We start from the raw sequence: 12906 nt of genomic DNA, 5'->3' as shown, positions 1-12906 counted from the left end.
GGAACAGGTAGACATAGACCCAACAGTGAAGCCACAGACATGAGCTAGCAACATTAAATACAAAAGCCAAGGTTCAAAGCGGGTGCCCTGACCAGCGCCGATGCCCCAAACTGCTTCTCACTTCCTTACGAAGCCTGAACTCAATGGAAAGCTCCCGATAGGGTTGCCCCAAGTGCAAAGCCTTGGCGACCAAACAGCTGGACTACAGGTGAACAAAGTGTGAGGACCTCGGGGGACTCCACCCTTCACCCTCCACCCATCCTGCCCTTGGGTCTGCTGACACAGACCCTCCCAGAAGGAGCAGACCGGACCTGCAAACAAAGCCGTCTAATTCACGGGATCTCAGATGCCCAACAGAAACAGCCGTCAGCGGCAGTACAATTGTTCAACTGACGATGGCGGAGCTCTGTCCCCATAAGACCATCCGAAGCTCAAAATATCCTGAGCTGAAGATGCGTTTACGAGACCCAGCCCCCAGAAGTTCCCAGCATCTCAATGCAGGACACTGTAGGGTAATTCTCCACCCTACTGCCCACGTGGCTAAGGGGAGCCCTGGCTCCTGTTCTGACCTTCATCTGGACAGAGCAGCAAGCTATGCATTGCTAGCCTGGAAGAAAAATAAAATCAAAATTCAGAGTACAGTTTCCAAGGAACGCATCTCACTATCACGCACGCCATCATAAAGTCAAACAGTCAATGAGGCAAGCCGTGGGGGATTGCCTGAACTAAAGGCACTGGTGGCAGGGAACCTGGACGTGGGGTGTCTAGGAGCAACAGAGAGGCAGTCCTCTCCCTATCCGGGCAGATCCGGCGAGAAGAGCATCCTGACTCAAAGCGAGCACCTCACTGTCGGCTTCCGGCAAGCCACTCGTGAGAGACCCCTTCAGCCCACTGTGCAGAACACCGCCCCTAGGGGCTCAGCACTCTCGCTGGGTTTCCTGACTTACTTCTTCTCATTTCTGTGTATGTGTGTCCCGGAGTCTGTGCCACGTGTGTTCTCTGGGAGATCAGTGAGCTTACCTGCCAAGGGCACTCTGTCTTTCTCTCTCTCTAAGGGCACTCTCTGTCTCTCTGTCTCTGTCTGTCTCTGTCTGTCTCTGTCTGTCTCTGTCTCTCTCTCTCTCTCCCCAGCGGGCATCCCTTCCACTGTCTACAGGGTTATTCAATGCCGCTCCTTCTCTCCTGCTAAATCACCCTTCAGGAAGACTGGTCCTCAAACAGCCCCCTCCACACCCCAATCTAAACCCCTCTCCTGCCATCTGTCCTTCCCCTTCAGACCGCTTTCACAAGGACAGATGGCCCGGTGCCCGACTGTGGCAGCGGCCACTGGCAGCACTGGGGGGGAGGGAGAAATGAAGGAACCTGGGTTCCCTGTCAGTCTGGACTAGAGGAAGAGGAGGAAAGTGACGATCCTTGCTCATCTCTACACCCAAATCTCTCGCTCTCCTCTGAAAGAAAGCGACATCATCTCTACTCACTATTATAATGACGCTGTAGGAGGCATCCAAACACCTGATGAGTAAACCAATGAATATTATATTCGTTAATGTACTACATATTATATAATGTATGGAGAAAACTAAAAGCCGCCTTCCCTTACTTCTGAAAGTATACGGTTTGTAAATTAAAATGAAATGTGACATTTTCAAGTACATGCTGAAATCCCTGCTCTATTGAAAGCCATCTGATGATGTCAGGTTCCCACAGCAAGTTCAGGGGAGTCACCAAGAGCCATCTATGAACAAACACAGACCCAAGCCCTTCTTGATGTACCAGACACAGCGATACCACGAGAGGCACTAAACAACCCCATCACAATGACCACGAGAGCCACAAACACCCAGGAAAATCTAAAACGCGGGAAAGACTTTCACACATAAATCATATAGTAAACTTCATGGGGTGGGGGGGGTGTAAAATAGCTAAATAAACAGAGAGGTCTATCAGGTTTGTGGCGGCAAGACATGGATATGAAGCTGCTCATTCTCCTGAACTTCTACTTCAATACATGCAATTCCTGAAACACACAATTGAAGGCAGGGCGAAGGTGGGTGTTGGAGGGAGAGAGGCTGCTTGCTGGTTTCCAGCCGTCCAGCTAGCTTAGACCCGAAATAATCACACAGAAACCATATTATTTAAATCAGTGCTTGGCCCATTAGCTCTAGCTTCTTATTGGCTAACTCCTACCTCTTAATCTAACCCATCTCCATTAATCTGTATATTGCAACGTGACAGTGGCTTACCGGCAAAGTTTCGTCACGGCGGCGTCTCTCAGACTCCGCCCTCTTTCTCCTATCATACAGCCAAGCTTTTCCCGCCTAGTTCTGTTCTTTCCTGCCACAGGTTCAAAGCAGTTCTTTATTCATTAACCAATAAAAGCAACACACAGTCAGAAGGACCTCCCACATCAGGTGGCAGTGGGGCCCTCGCTATATGCGGGAGAACACACGCACAGGTTACACTCTGAGACACAATGGGACAGCTGTGCGCACCACACTGGCTGGTAAGTAAGTACGGGAAAAGGTGTGGATACCACTCATTCTCTGGGCGGACACACAGCGCTATTTTCAGCCTATCTGCCCACGCAGGACACATAGTCTCAGCACAGTCAGAGCGCTGTGGACCTAAAGACGGACAATGAAGAGACACCAGCAGTTATAGAGAAACACGGTTTCTCAAGAGGGTCCGGGAGGCACCAACAGTCAGGATGTGTGACAGCCACGGCTCCTTCTCCAGACTTCACTGCCCACATCCAGAAAGGCCAGGAGGTCCTTCCTGCAAGGAAACGGACTTCAAACGAAGCAATTCAAAGGAAGCTGTTCCAACACCAGCCAAGGAACCCTTTTTTATATAATTTATGAGCTTTATTTTTTTCCCACTCTGCTTCTTTTTTTGTGGAACAACCTATTTTGGGCAAATGCTTTGAAATGTCTAAACCAGAATCAGGGCTTAAGGATTTGGACGGAGAGAGCAGGCTGAATGCAGGAATAAACTAGGTGGATAAAGGGTCGCAGAAGACAGAGAAGTGGGTGGTGAGAACGCTTTTCAGCAAAAAGCAGCCAAGCTAGGCACAGAATTAGATGGGTCTGAGGACAGCGAGCCATCGCTGTAGCACGGAAGCAAGCGATCAAAGGCTTGAGGTCAAGTGTCGAGATCCATCAGTGCCACACTTTCTGAGTCTGGATGTGGACAGTAAAGGCGCGATCCTCGTGACCTGGAGGCTCCCAGCATCCTTTCAACGATAGCCTTCTGGAAACTGGGATGCAAAATCAACACACCCGTCCCAGTTCTCGCTGCACGGAGGTGAGAAAGTCGGAGACGTTTTTAAGGAACTACTCGACGACAGACGTTCAAGACACCCCAGCCCTTGTAAAACTGGTGTCTAGGGGTGCACTGCACCGCCTTCCCCAAAGGTCACGGAACACTAAAGAAATATAAGCCCTAAGTCCGACCCAACGTGGCGGCTCCCACACTGCGACGAACACATCTCCGCACCCTGGAGATCTCAGGCAAATGAGAACGTTTTCCTACGTTGCGCATCACGTCAGTGCTCATTGGAAAGCACGGTCCCCAACTTCAAACGCACCGGGAACCACGTGAGGACCACGTGAGGCCCGAGAACCGAAGCTGCAAATGCAAACTGGCACAGCGCCCATGTTTATGAACGTTAAGCTATCCCTCAAGGCAGCGGCTCTAGCTCTAAAGAGAATGAACACGGGCAATCCTTTTGAAGCACTTTCGAGGGGGAAAACATGGTCAGCGAGGGGGCAAGCAAGCCTCTGACCTGAACACTGCAAACAGCTCTGCAGGGGCGAACAGCACAGAACTCAAGGGAAGGGGGAGAGAGAAGGGAGAGAGGGAAGGGAGAGAGGGAAGGGAGAGGCTAGACATTGGAAGTTCTGAGTGGGGCGGCAGGAACCTTGTAATCAGTTTTCTCTCTCTCTCTCTCTCTCTCTCTCTCTCTCTCTGTGTGTGTGTGTGTGTGTGTTTGTATGGTATCTGTGTGTGCCTCTGTATAAGTGGTGTGTGTGGTGTGTTTGTATGGTATCTGTGTGTCTGTAAGTGGTATGTGTGGTGTGTGTTTGTATGGCATCTGTATGTGTATCTCTGTGTAAGTGGTGTGTGTGTGTTTGTATGGTATCTGTGTGTGTCTCTGTGTAAGTAGTGTGTGTGTTTATATGGTATCTATGTGTGTGTGTGTCTGTATGATATCTGTGTGTGTCTCTGTATAAGTGGTGTGTGTTTGTATAGTATCTGTGTGTGTCCCTGTGTAAGTGGTATGTGTGTTTGTGTGGTATTTGTGTGTGTGTTCTGTGTAAGTGTGGGGGGGGTTGCGGTCTCTGCTTGAGAACCCTTCCTAAAATCAGGGAAGGACAGGTCTGTGATACATATACATTAGAACAACAGTTAATAGTCTCTTCCATTGTTTGCAATTGGGTTTTCTAAAAGCTGTCTAAAGATACTGAATTCTCAATCTGGGCAAGCCCAGGACTCCGGAGACAGTCAAAGAAAGCGCAAGTTCAGGGCTAGCCTGGGCTACACAGTGGACCAGACTATCTCATTTAAAAGAGAGACTGGGGTGACCCCAGATTAAACTCAGCAGAGCCTACACCTCTAGCCCCAGATAGCTTTACTACTTACTGAGCCATTTACTCAGTAAATATGATTATTATTACTATTTACTATTAAATATTATTACTATTTACTATTACTGGGCAATCTTTGTGATGGCTGCCTATGGGCATCCAGCATGGAGGATAAAATCTAATCACCCAGATTCTCTTTTGAAATAAGTTTAAAAACTTAAAAAAAAAAAAAAAAGTTCGAGGCCAGCCTGGTCTACATGAGCGAGTTCTAAAAGGCTCTAAAGCTACAAGAAACCCTGTCTCAAAAAAACAAAAACAAACAAACAAAAAACTTAAAATAGAATAATATTTCATGTCAGGCACCTAAAGCCCCTGAAGACACAGCTTCCGTGCCCTGTTAGGTGATTCTACACTACTAGAAATGTCAGACACCCAATCTTTCAGAGATTCTGTATGCAAAGGAAGAGCGTCCGTTTTCTCTGTGGGAGTCGATTTCTAAAACTGCCTATCTTGGAAGACTGTAAATTCTTCTACCAAGCCAGGCGGTGGTGGCACGTCTTTAATCCCAGCACTCGAGAGGCAGAGGCAGGTGGATTTCTGTGAGTTGGAGGCCAGCCTGGTCTACAGAGCTAGTTCTAGGACAGGCTCCAAAGCTGCAGAGAAACGCTGTCTTGAAAAACCCAAATAAATAAACAGATACAATTTTTTCTGCCTCCCTTCTCCCCGACTACACTCAAAGGCCTCTCACAGGTCAGCATCCCCCGCAACATTTCACACCCGCTGACCCTATGCTCCGTGTGTCTACAGCAATACAGGCAAGCTCCCACACTCCTCCACAGCACCCAACTCATGGAGAAGGAGACATGAGGTTGGGGGCTGGAGGAACCGACAAGAAAGATCCCCAGCCAGGGCCTGGCTTCTCAGAACCATGTCTCCTGGGGATAAGAGTCAGGCCTAAGCAGAAAATTCAGAAAAGGAGGATGAAGTGAGAGAAACCAACCCCTCTTTCCAGCTACGGGCCAGCCACGCACACACAGGAAGCCAGACGCCGGATGACAAGGTAGAGGAGGTGGAAGAAGTCTCTCTCCAAAGTGGGCGCTGCCTCTAGATCCTTAAAAGTCACTCCTCGAAAGTGGCCCAAGGCCAGGAAGACAGTTCAGCCTTAAAAGTGCTTGCGCCCAAAATCCTGTGATCTAAGTTTGGCACCGGACCCCATAAAAAAGAGGAAGAAAAAAAAAAACTTAAGCCATGTAATGCGTACGTACACGCACTACTACTACTAATAATAATAAAGCAAGCACTTACTGAACATCATGAATAGCCCATAGCATAACACAGCATAATTAGGGAAGTTGCCGGTCAGAGGCAACTTGACAGAATCTAGAATTACCAGGGAGACGGGCCCCTGGGCAAGTCTCGGGATTACTGTGATTGAGGTGGGTCTGTGGGCAGCATCTCTCTGGCCGGGAGCCTGGACCACGTAAAAAGAAAGCAGGGAGCATCGGCAGGCAGGTGCGGTCCTCTGACTCTTGACTGTGGACAATAATCTCCAGCTATGTCCAGTTCCTGCGGCCATGACTGCCTGGCTAAGACTCACCAAGTGGGAGCCCAGAATGGACTCTTTCTTCATTAGTTTTCCCTGTCAAGATATTCTAGCACGGTCCCTCGAGACAGAGAGCTAGCCCTCCTTAATGGACTTGGCGTTTCCTGCCCTCCGCAGCCTTCAAAACACAACACACCTGAGGTGCTGGTGAATGTCACAGGAACACCGGGAATAAAGGAGGCCGAAGCTAAGCCCTCGCCGGGAGCCCACGTGCAGTTCGCTCCCCTCCCACACAAAGTGGAACTGAATACTCCAGGCGGGGACCACGGGGTGCAGGGCCGGATCTTCTCACGTCGGAGGAAAGAAAGTCAAGGATGGAGCTGGCACCTGGGTTGCATTTCCGCCCTCTCTCCAGCTTGTTTGTTTTCAGCTTCCGTCTGGGCAGCACATCTTCTTCATCTCAACAATGCCCACTCTGCCCACTCTGCCACACTGTCCTCGGAGGCACAATAAGGGTGGCCCTTATTGCTTTTGGAAGGAGTACAGGGTCTCACATCAGCTGGGTCAAGGCCCACCAAAAGCTGGAGGGGAAATTTGCTGAGCGCCTTTCTCCCCCCCCTCCCCCAGCACTGCTCCAGTGTTGGTCTGCAGAGCGTGTGTGTTGCCTGTCTTGGAGAAGTTAAGGACATGAGAAGGCCAAGTCACTGCTATGCCATTGACCCTAGAGAGCCCAGTAGTATCCTGGGTTGAAATGCTTCAACAAATAAAGGCACAGTTTACAGTCTCTAAATTCTTTTGTTTGTTTGTTTGTTTGTTTCATTTTATTTTGTGTTTTGAGACAGGGTTTCTCTGTAGCTTTGGAGTCTGTCCTGGAACTCACTCTGAGATTCTCCTGTCTCTGCTTCCCAAGTGCTGGGATTAAAGGCATGCTTATCTCAGGAAGTAATTACGTATACGTATGTATACATGCATGCAGTATGGGTGTGTAAGGGGGGGGAGGAAGAATGTGATTACTTTTAATATTTCCAGGCACGTTCTGAGACATAAATAATTCACGTGTGTCAACACACAGCTCCACCCTGCTCCTGCCCTGGTGACCACTGTGTCCCAAGGTCCCACAGTCTCTCTGCTCCAGCCCAAGGACACAGGTCACCTCTGTTCCCCTTCTAAACTAGTTCACTTCCCAGTGGGGAAGGACCAAGCACACAAATCGTGTGGAATGTGTGTTTCCCACAGAGCACAGCGAAGGGATGATCTCAGAGGATCCAGGGAAGGAAGACCCTTGACACTTCCCTGCGGAAAAAAATGTCCTCTCTAAAAGGCTCCTGCCAGGGCGGAAAAACATGTGCTGGGAAAATCCTCAGCCTGCGGCTCCGCGTGTTTCCAATTCTGGTGTCCCACTTCCTCTCGGCATCAACATTCCTTCTGGGTCTCAGCTGAGGAGCAAAGTGCAGTGTTCGTAAAGGCTTTCAGATAAAAAGGGCTAACGCGGAGTTCAAGAAACCGGAACTGTACGATCCTATATAAAGTCAACCTCGATGCTGCCGGCTTGAAATGGTTTTTAAGAACTTATTTTTAGATGCTGATGGCCTAACTTTGTATAAAGTCGCTTCCCTGTTTGTCTTATAAAGTTGTTTATGTAAACAGGGTGTGGCGGCACCTATAATCCCGGTGTTCAAGGGGTATAAAAATGGCAAATTCCAGGCTAGCCTTGACTACCCAGCAGTAATGAGTTGGAGAAGCAGTTCCCTTGGGAAAGTGCTGTAAGCCCTGAGTTCGACCTCCACAGCCTCATAAGAGAGCTGGTTCAAGCCTGTAATCTAGCACGCTGGAAAGGGAAGCAGAAGAAACAGGGTCATCCCCAGCTACATATGAGTTCTGAGCCAGCCTGGCCTACGTGAGACTCTGGAGGGGTGGGGTATCTTTTTAAGCAGTCACAGACACTTTTCAAATAATGATATTTTAAAAACAGTAATGTCCCTGATCGGGCCTTCCAAGCCTGTTTCACAGGAAAGTGACCTGGGATCTTGCAACGAGCTAATCAGGTAAATAGTTCAATTATGATTATTCATATAATTATTTTGTTTGGTTGTTGTTTGTTTTTTTTTTCCAGACAGGGTCTCTCTCTCTCTCTCTCTCTCTCTCTCTCTCTCTCTCTCTCTCATAGCCAGAGCGATCCTCAGACTCATTAGGTCCAGGATGGCCTTGAACTCGCCTCTGCCCCCAGGTTACTGGGATTAATGGCCTACAGCAATTATATGGCCACACCCAGCAATTATGCAGTGTTTAGCTAGAGTCAAGCCCCCAAACCTCAATTCTGTCACTGACTAGAGACCTGCACCACTCCAACAGAGCAAGAGGCAATGTAATGCACCAAGCAGGCAGGTTTGCTCACACCTAAGATCTCAGCACGCAGGAGGCTGAAGCAGGAGGATGACCATGAGTTAACAACCAGCAGAGATTATATAGTGATTCCTAAAACAGTCTGGGATGCAAAGTAAGACCACCCTCAAAACAAAAACCAAAATAATTTTAACCGGGCATGATGGGTTATAACCTGTAAAGTGAGCCTGGGTGTGGGAGTCATGCTCCGGAGTGAATTCTAGGCCAGCCTGGGATAACTGAGACCTTTGGCCACGTTATTTTAGAGATTAATACAGGGACGATGCCTGTAAAAATCATGCACTTAATACACCTACTAAATGGTAACTATAATTAGCATTAGACCGTTCAATTAAAATCTAAATGCCTACCTAGCTACTGAAAACATTAGAATAGAGACAGAAGAGAGACAAACCTCACCCAAAAGGAGGCAGGCAGAGTACAAGCTGGGAGGCTCTTCCCCAGCCCACACTCTCCCCCAATGAAGTCAGGCCATCCCCACTGCTCGGCTTAGCGGTGCAGCATCCTGGAAAGCCAGTCCTGAACTCCAGGCTTGACAAAGTGATGACTCATCCCAGAAGGGGCGCAGCCTGCTGCCAGACTTATCACACAATCCAGTGTGCATCCAGTGGGACAGCCGCGGGCCAGGACCAGCTATTTCAGGAGGCTCTCACTCATGTCTCCAGCAGCACTAAGGCCCGCATGCTTTCCATTTAATGTATGGACCAAAGAGCCCTGGGGGGGGGGGGACTCCAAAGGGACTGCATTTAGCAAAACAATGCACACGGATGAAAAGTCTAGAATGACGAGACAGCAATAAAAAGGAGAGTCCCTCTGTAAAGTGCCAGGCAGTGTGTTACCCGTCTTGACGACAAACTTGACACTTGGACACCGTCCCACTCCAACTTCACATCACAAGTGAAGGCTTTTGAGGACACGTTCCACTCACGGCTTGACGGCCTGGCCCGAAAACCCGGCCACACTTCCCCTCCACAAAGACAAGCAGGAACTTGTACAACTCTTTCCCATTACCACTTAGTGGGCACAAAACATTCCCCCCCCCCCCCCCAGAGCAAGCTCCCAATTCGCCTTCTAAGGCTAAAAGGCTTTCGGCTTCAACCCCTCTTAACGACAAATGGCCCGGGCGGTGGTTTCACGGTGGCCCCTCAACTTGTCCCGTAGGCAGTCGCTGGTTCCGGCCAAAAGGCTGTTGGGTTATCGCCAGCATTTCTAAACTACAGTGGGCTTTGGGTCTCTGCCCTCAGCATCCCACAGGTATAACCATCAATGCCTGGAAATGTCAGCTCCTCCTCGGTTTGGCTTGGAATGCCCTGTTCAAAAGCACCAAGCACTCAATCCGCCAAAGGTTCACTCCCAGTCCCAAGCTCAGCCCCCATCCTTCTGAGATTCTCGATTGTAATCTAGGACTGGGTCACTTTCACCACGGCCTGAACGCTACATTCAAATCTACTCCGCCTAAAAAAAAAAAAACGAGAGAAATAGTCTCTAACTCCGGTTGGTCCACAAGGAATGGGAAAGCACAGAGCACTTGAAACCATGGCTCCAGCCTCAAAAACCAAACCCAAAAAGAGTATGGGGTGTTTTTTTCTGGGACTGATGACAAAAGAATTCTCAACTCAGTATTATATCACCTGATTCATTTCTTTAGCAACGTCTGATCTTCTGGTGGTTCCCAAGCCCCAAATATTTTTGGAAATGTATCATGCATACTATACTGTATGATAATGGAGACACCTATTTGGTCAAAATGATTCTACACACGCCCTAGCCGGGTGTGGTGGTGCACACCTTTAGTCTCAACACTCAGGTAAAGGCAGGCAGGTCTCTGAGTTTCAGGTCAGCCAGGGAATAAACCATGTGTCCAAAAAAAAAAAAGTTTTTTTGTTTATTTGTTTGTTTTGGTCTGCCTATTTGAGCCACAGTGAAATCCACAGATACACAAGCACACAATTATCCTTCCTGATTTACTCTAAAATCTTTTAAAAAGAAAGAAAAAGGGAAAGAAAGAAAAGTTCTCCATCCATTATAACTAACAAGATCTGCCTACAACTTTAAGGAAGAACAGAACTTGTTGCAACAATTAGTGCTAGGCCGTAGCATGAACAAAGCACCGCAAATAAACTCCACAGGCCTTTAGACAGAAGGTTGTGTTTGTAATTAACTCCAACGCACTCTCATCACCCCCCACCCCCCACCCCAGCGCTCCACCCCTGCCCAGCACCCTCCAGGGCTCCCGTTCCCAATCTGGTTTCCATTCGAGCCCCGCCCCCTTCCCCAAGCCTCTCTGGGACTGTGAATCAATCCCATCCCGGGCAGGAAACGGGACCCGGGGCAGCCCCCTCCGCTGTGGCGGAACAAAGGAGTGGAGCGCAGCTGCACGCGCAGGGCGACCCTCCGGGTCCTGCGCCCCTCCCCGTGCGCCACGGCCCCGGCACACCGCACCTGAATCCCACTCCCCAGGACGCCCCTTTGTTCTACCTCCGCTTCTCCCTTCCACAGGAAGCCACAGCCTGTCCTTCCACAGAACCCGGGGCCAGGAAACTCCAGTGGGTCAGAGGGATGGAGGAGGGGAGGGTGCGGGTGGGCCCGCAGAAAGCGGGGTCCCCCGGTGCCCATAGTTACGAAGCGGCTATCATATATAGAGAGCAACTTAGTTTCCAAGCCCCCGCCCCCGCTCCCGCCGCCCCCCGAAGGTACACGGAGCAGCGATCGCCCTCGATGACCTCGAGCGCGCGTGGGTTCAGGCTGGAGCGCTGCCGCGTCCCACACGAGCGCCCCGGGAGCCGGTGACCCGCGATCGCCGGCTGCGGCTGAGCCCGGGGCCGCGCGCACAAAGGCACGGGGCGGGAAGGGACCCGGCACGGGCGAGCGCAGCATACCTCGCCCGGGCGCCCGCTCTGCCGCTCCGCCTCCGCGTGCTGCTCGCTGGCCGCCGCCTGAGGTTCGCGGCTCCGATCCGATGCGGGGCTCGTGCCACAGCTGCCGCCGAGGGTCCCGCGCCGCTCAGCCGACCGCGCGCCCCGCGTCCCTACGCTGCGTCCGCCGGCCCGGCTCCGAGTGCGCTGGCTTCAGGCGCGGCGGCGGCGCGGCCACTCCCCTCTCCCGGCGGGGGCGGCGACCTCGCCCGGACGCGCCCCTCGTTCCCCGGCCGCGGCTCACCAAGGCGCAGGCCGCACAGCGCCCCCCGGTGAGCACCCAGAGGCTGGGGACACCCAGGGACGCGCGCTGACCCTTCACCTTGGTCTCTGCGAGATCTGCGTACAGCAGACCAGAGATGCAGAGCCCTACAGCTGCAAGAGGCTTGGCCTCGAACACCGGCACAGAAAACATTCCTCTCCGTGTTATCCCCTCTCCTAGGTTAAAGTTTGGGTGCCAAAGAGTATCACAAAACGCGAATTTGCTGAAAAAGCAAACAGCGTGTGGTGCGACACTTGTATTGTCTCTGCCGTTCACATAGATATTGAATATAGCGTTGGGTTCTGGGCGGTGACTGACAGTCACTTGATCATAATAGATCTGGAGAATCAGGGCCCTCCTCCCCACTCACCCCCCCCCCCCCAGCTTCTCCTCGCCACCCTGGGATTCAGGACAAGCCACATGACCCTGGGTCTGGCTTCGTCCTGGAAGAGGGAAGGGTGTTCATCAAACTTACTCACGGGGTGAGGTGAGGATTACTTGCTGCGGTGTTAAAAGCACTGCAGACACAGTAATTATTACTCATGAGTCGAACTGCTTTATCCTGTAATGAAATAAATTGCCATAAATGGGGCCAGGTTTAAATGCACTGACCTATATCTGGAAACCGGCGCTAAAATAAGGTGAACCAAAGCTTTCAGCCCTTATATAGTCACTCTGTCACACCGGCGCTGGGGTTTATCAGATGCCACCAGGAACTCTGCAAACTGTGTCTGCTTGGTATTCTAGCTCCTCAGTGCCACCATCAGCACCGGGCAGATCTTCGGCTGGCGGGATAATGGTCTAAGCTAACATAGTTTCAGCTTTGGGTACGATATTATTTAACCGTCCCCAAAACCCGCGAGGTGCGTTACTTTCTTCTTTTTGTGTTAGAGACCAGGACAACCAAGGACAGAGACATCTTCCTTCCAGTGATACAGCGATGGAGAAACCACAAATTTCTTTGTGGTACATTGAGGACAGCTGTGTGGGTGCCTTCCTCTTGGATGCAGGCTGGGCATACGGCTGAACTGTAACAAACAGGATACAGCGGAAGTGAGGTGACCAACCCAGCTCATAGAGGATGTGTCTTTTCACCCCCACCTCACCTCCCCACCCCACACCAGGTAGCCCAGGCTGAGAGTACCAGGTGCTCCAGGCGTGACCGGGTGAGCCTTTCGGATGACTCCAGCCTCAGTC

The 12906-nt window shown here is 50.8% G+C and overlaps 1 protein-coding gene across 2 annotated transcripts in view; it reads right to left on the bottom strand.

The window, feature by feature from the left end:
• Positions 1-11547, bottom strand: part of Myo1b (myosin IB) — a 164423-nt gene extending 152876 nt beyond the window's left edge. The window contains exon 1 of one of the 2 annotated variants that reach the window (XM_087902379.1): positions 11412-11547. The gene's annotated coding sequence lies outside the window, so the exon portion shown is untranslated. The remainder of the gene's footprint in view (positions 1-11411) is intronic. The other variant, XM_087902380.1, reaches the window with a different exon arrangement.
• Between the last annotated feature and the right edge of the window lie 1359 nt (positions 11548-12906).

The sequence above is a fragment of the Myodes glareolus genome, chromosome 27, assembly GCF_982192425.1.
Source record: "Myodes glareolus chromosome 27, mMyoGla1.1, whole genome shotgun sequence".
In the NCBI taxonomy this organism is placed as follows: Eukaryota; Metazoa; Chordata; class Mammalia; order Rodentia; family Cricetidae; genus Myodes; species Myodes glareolus.
This window is presented reverse-complemented; position numbering and strand designations above follow the sequence as displayed.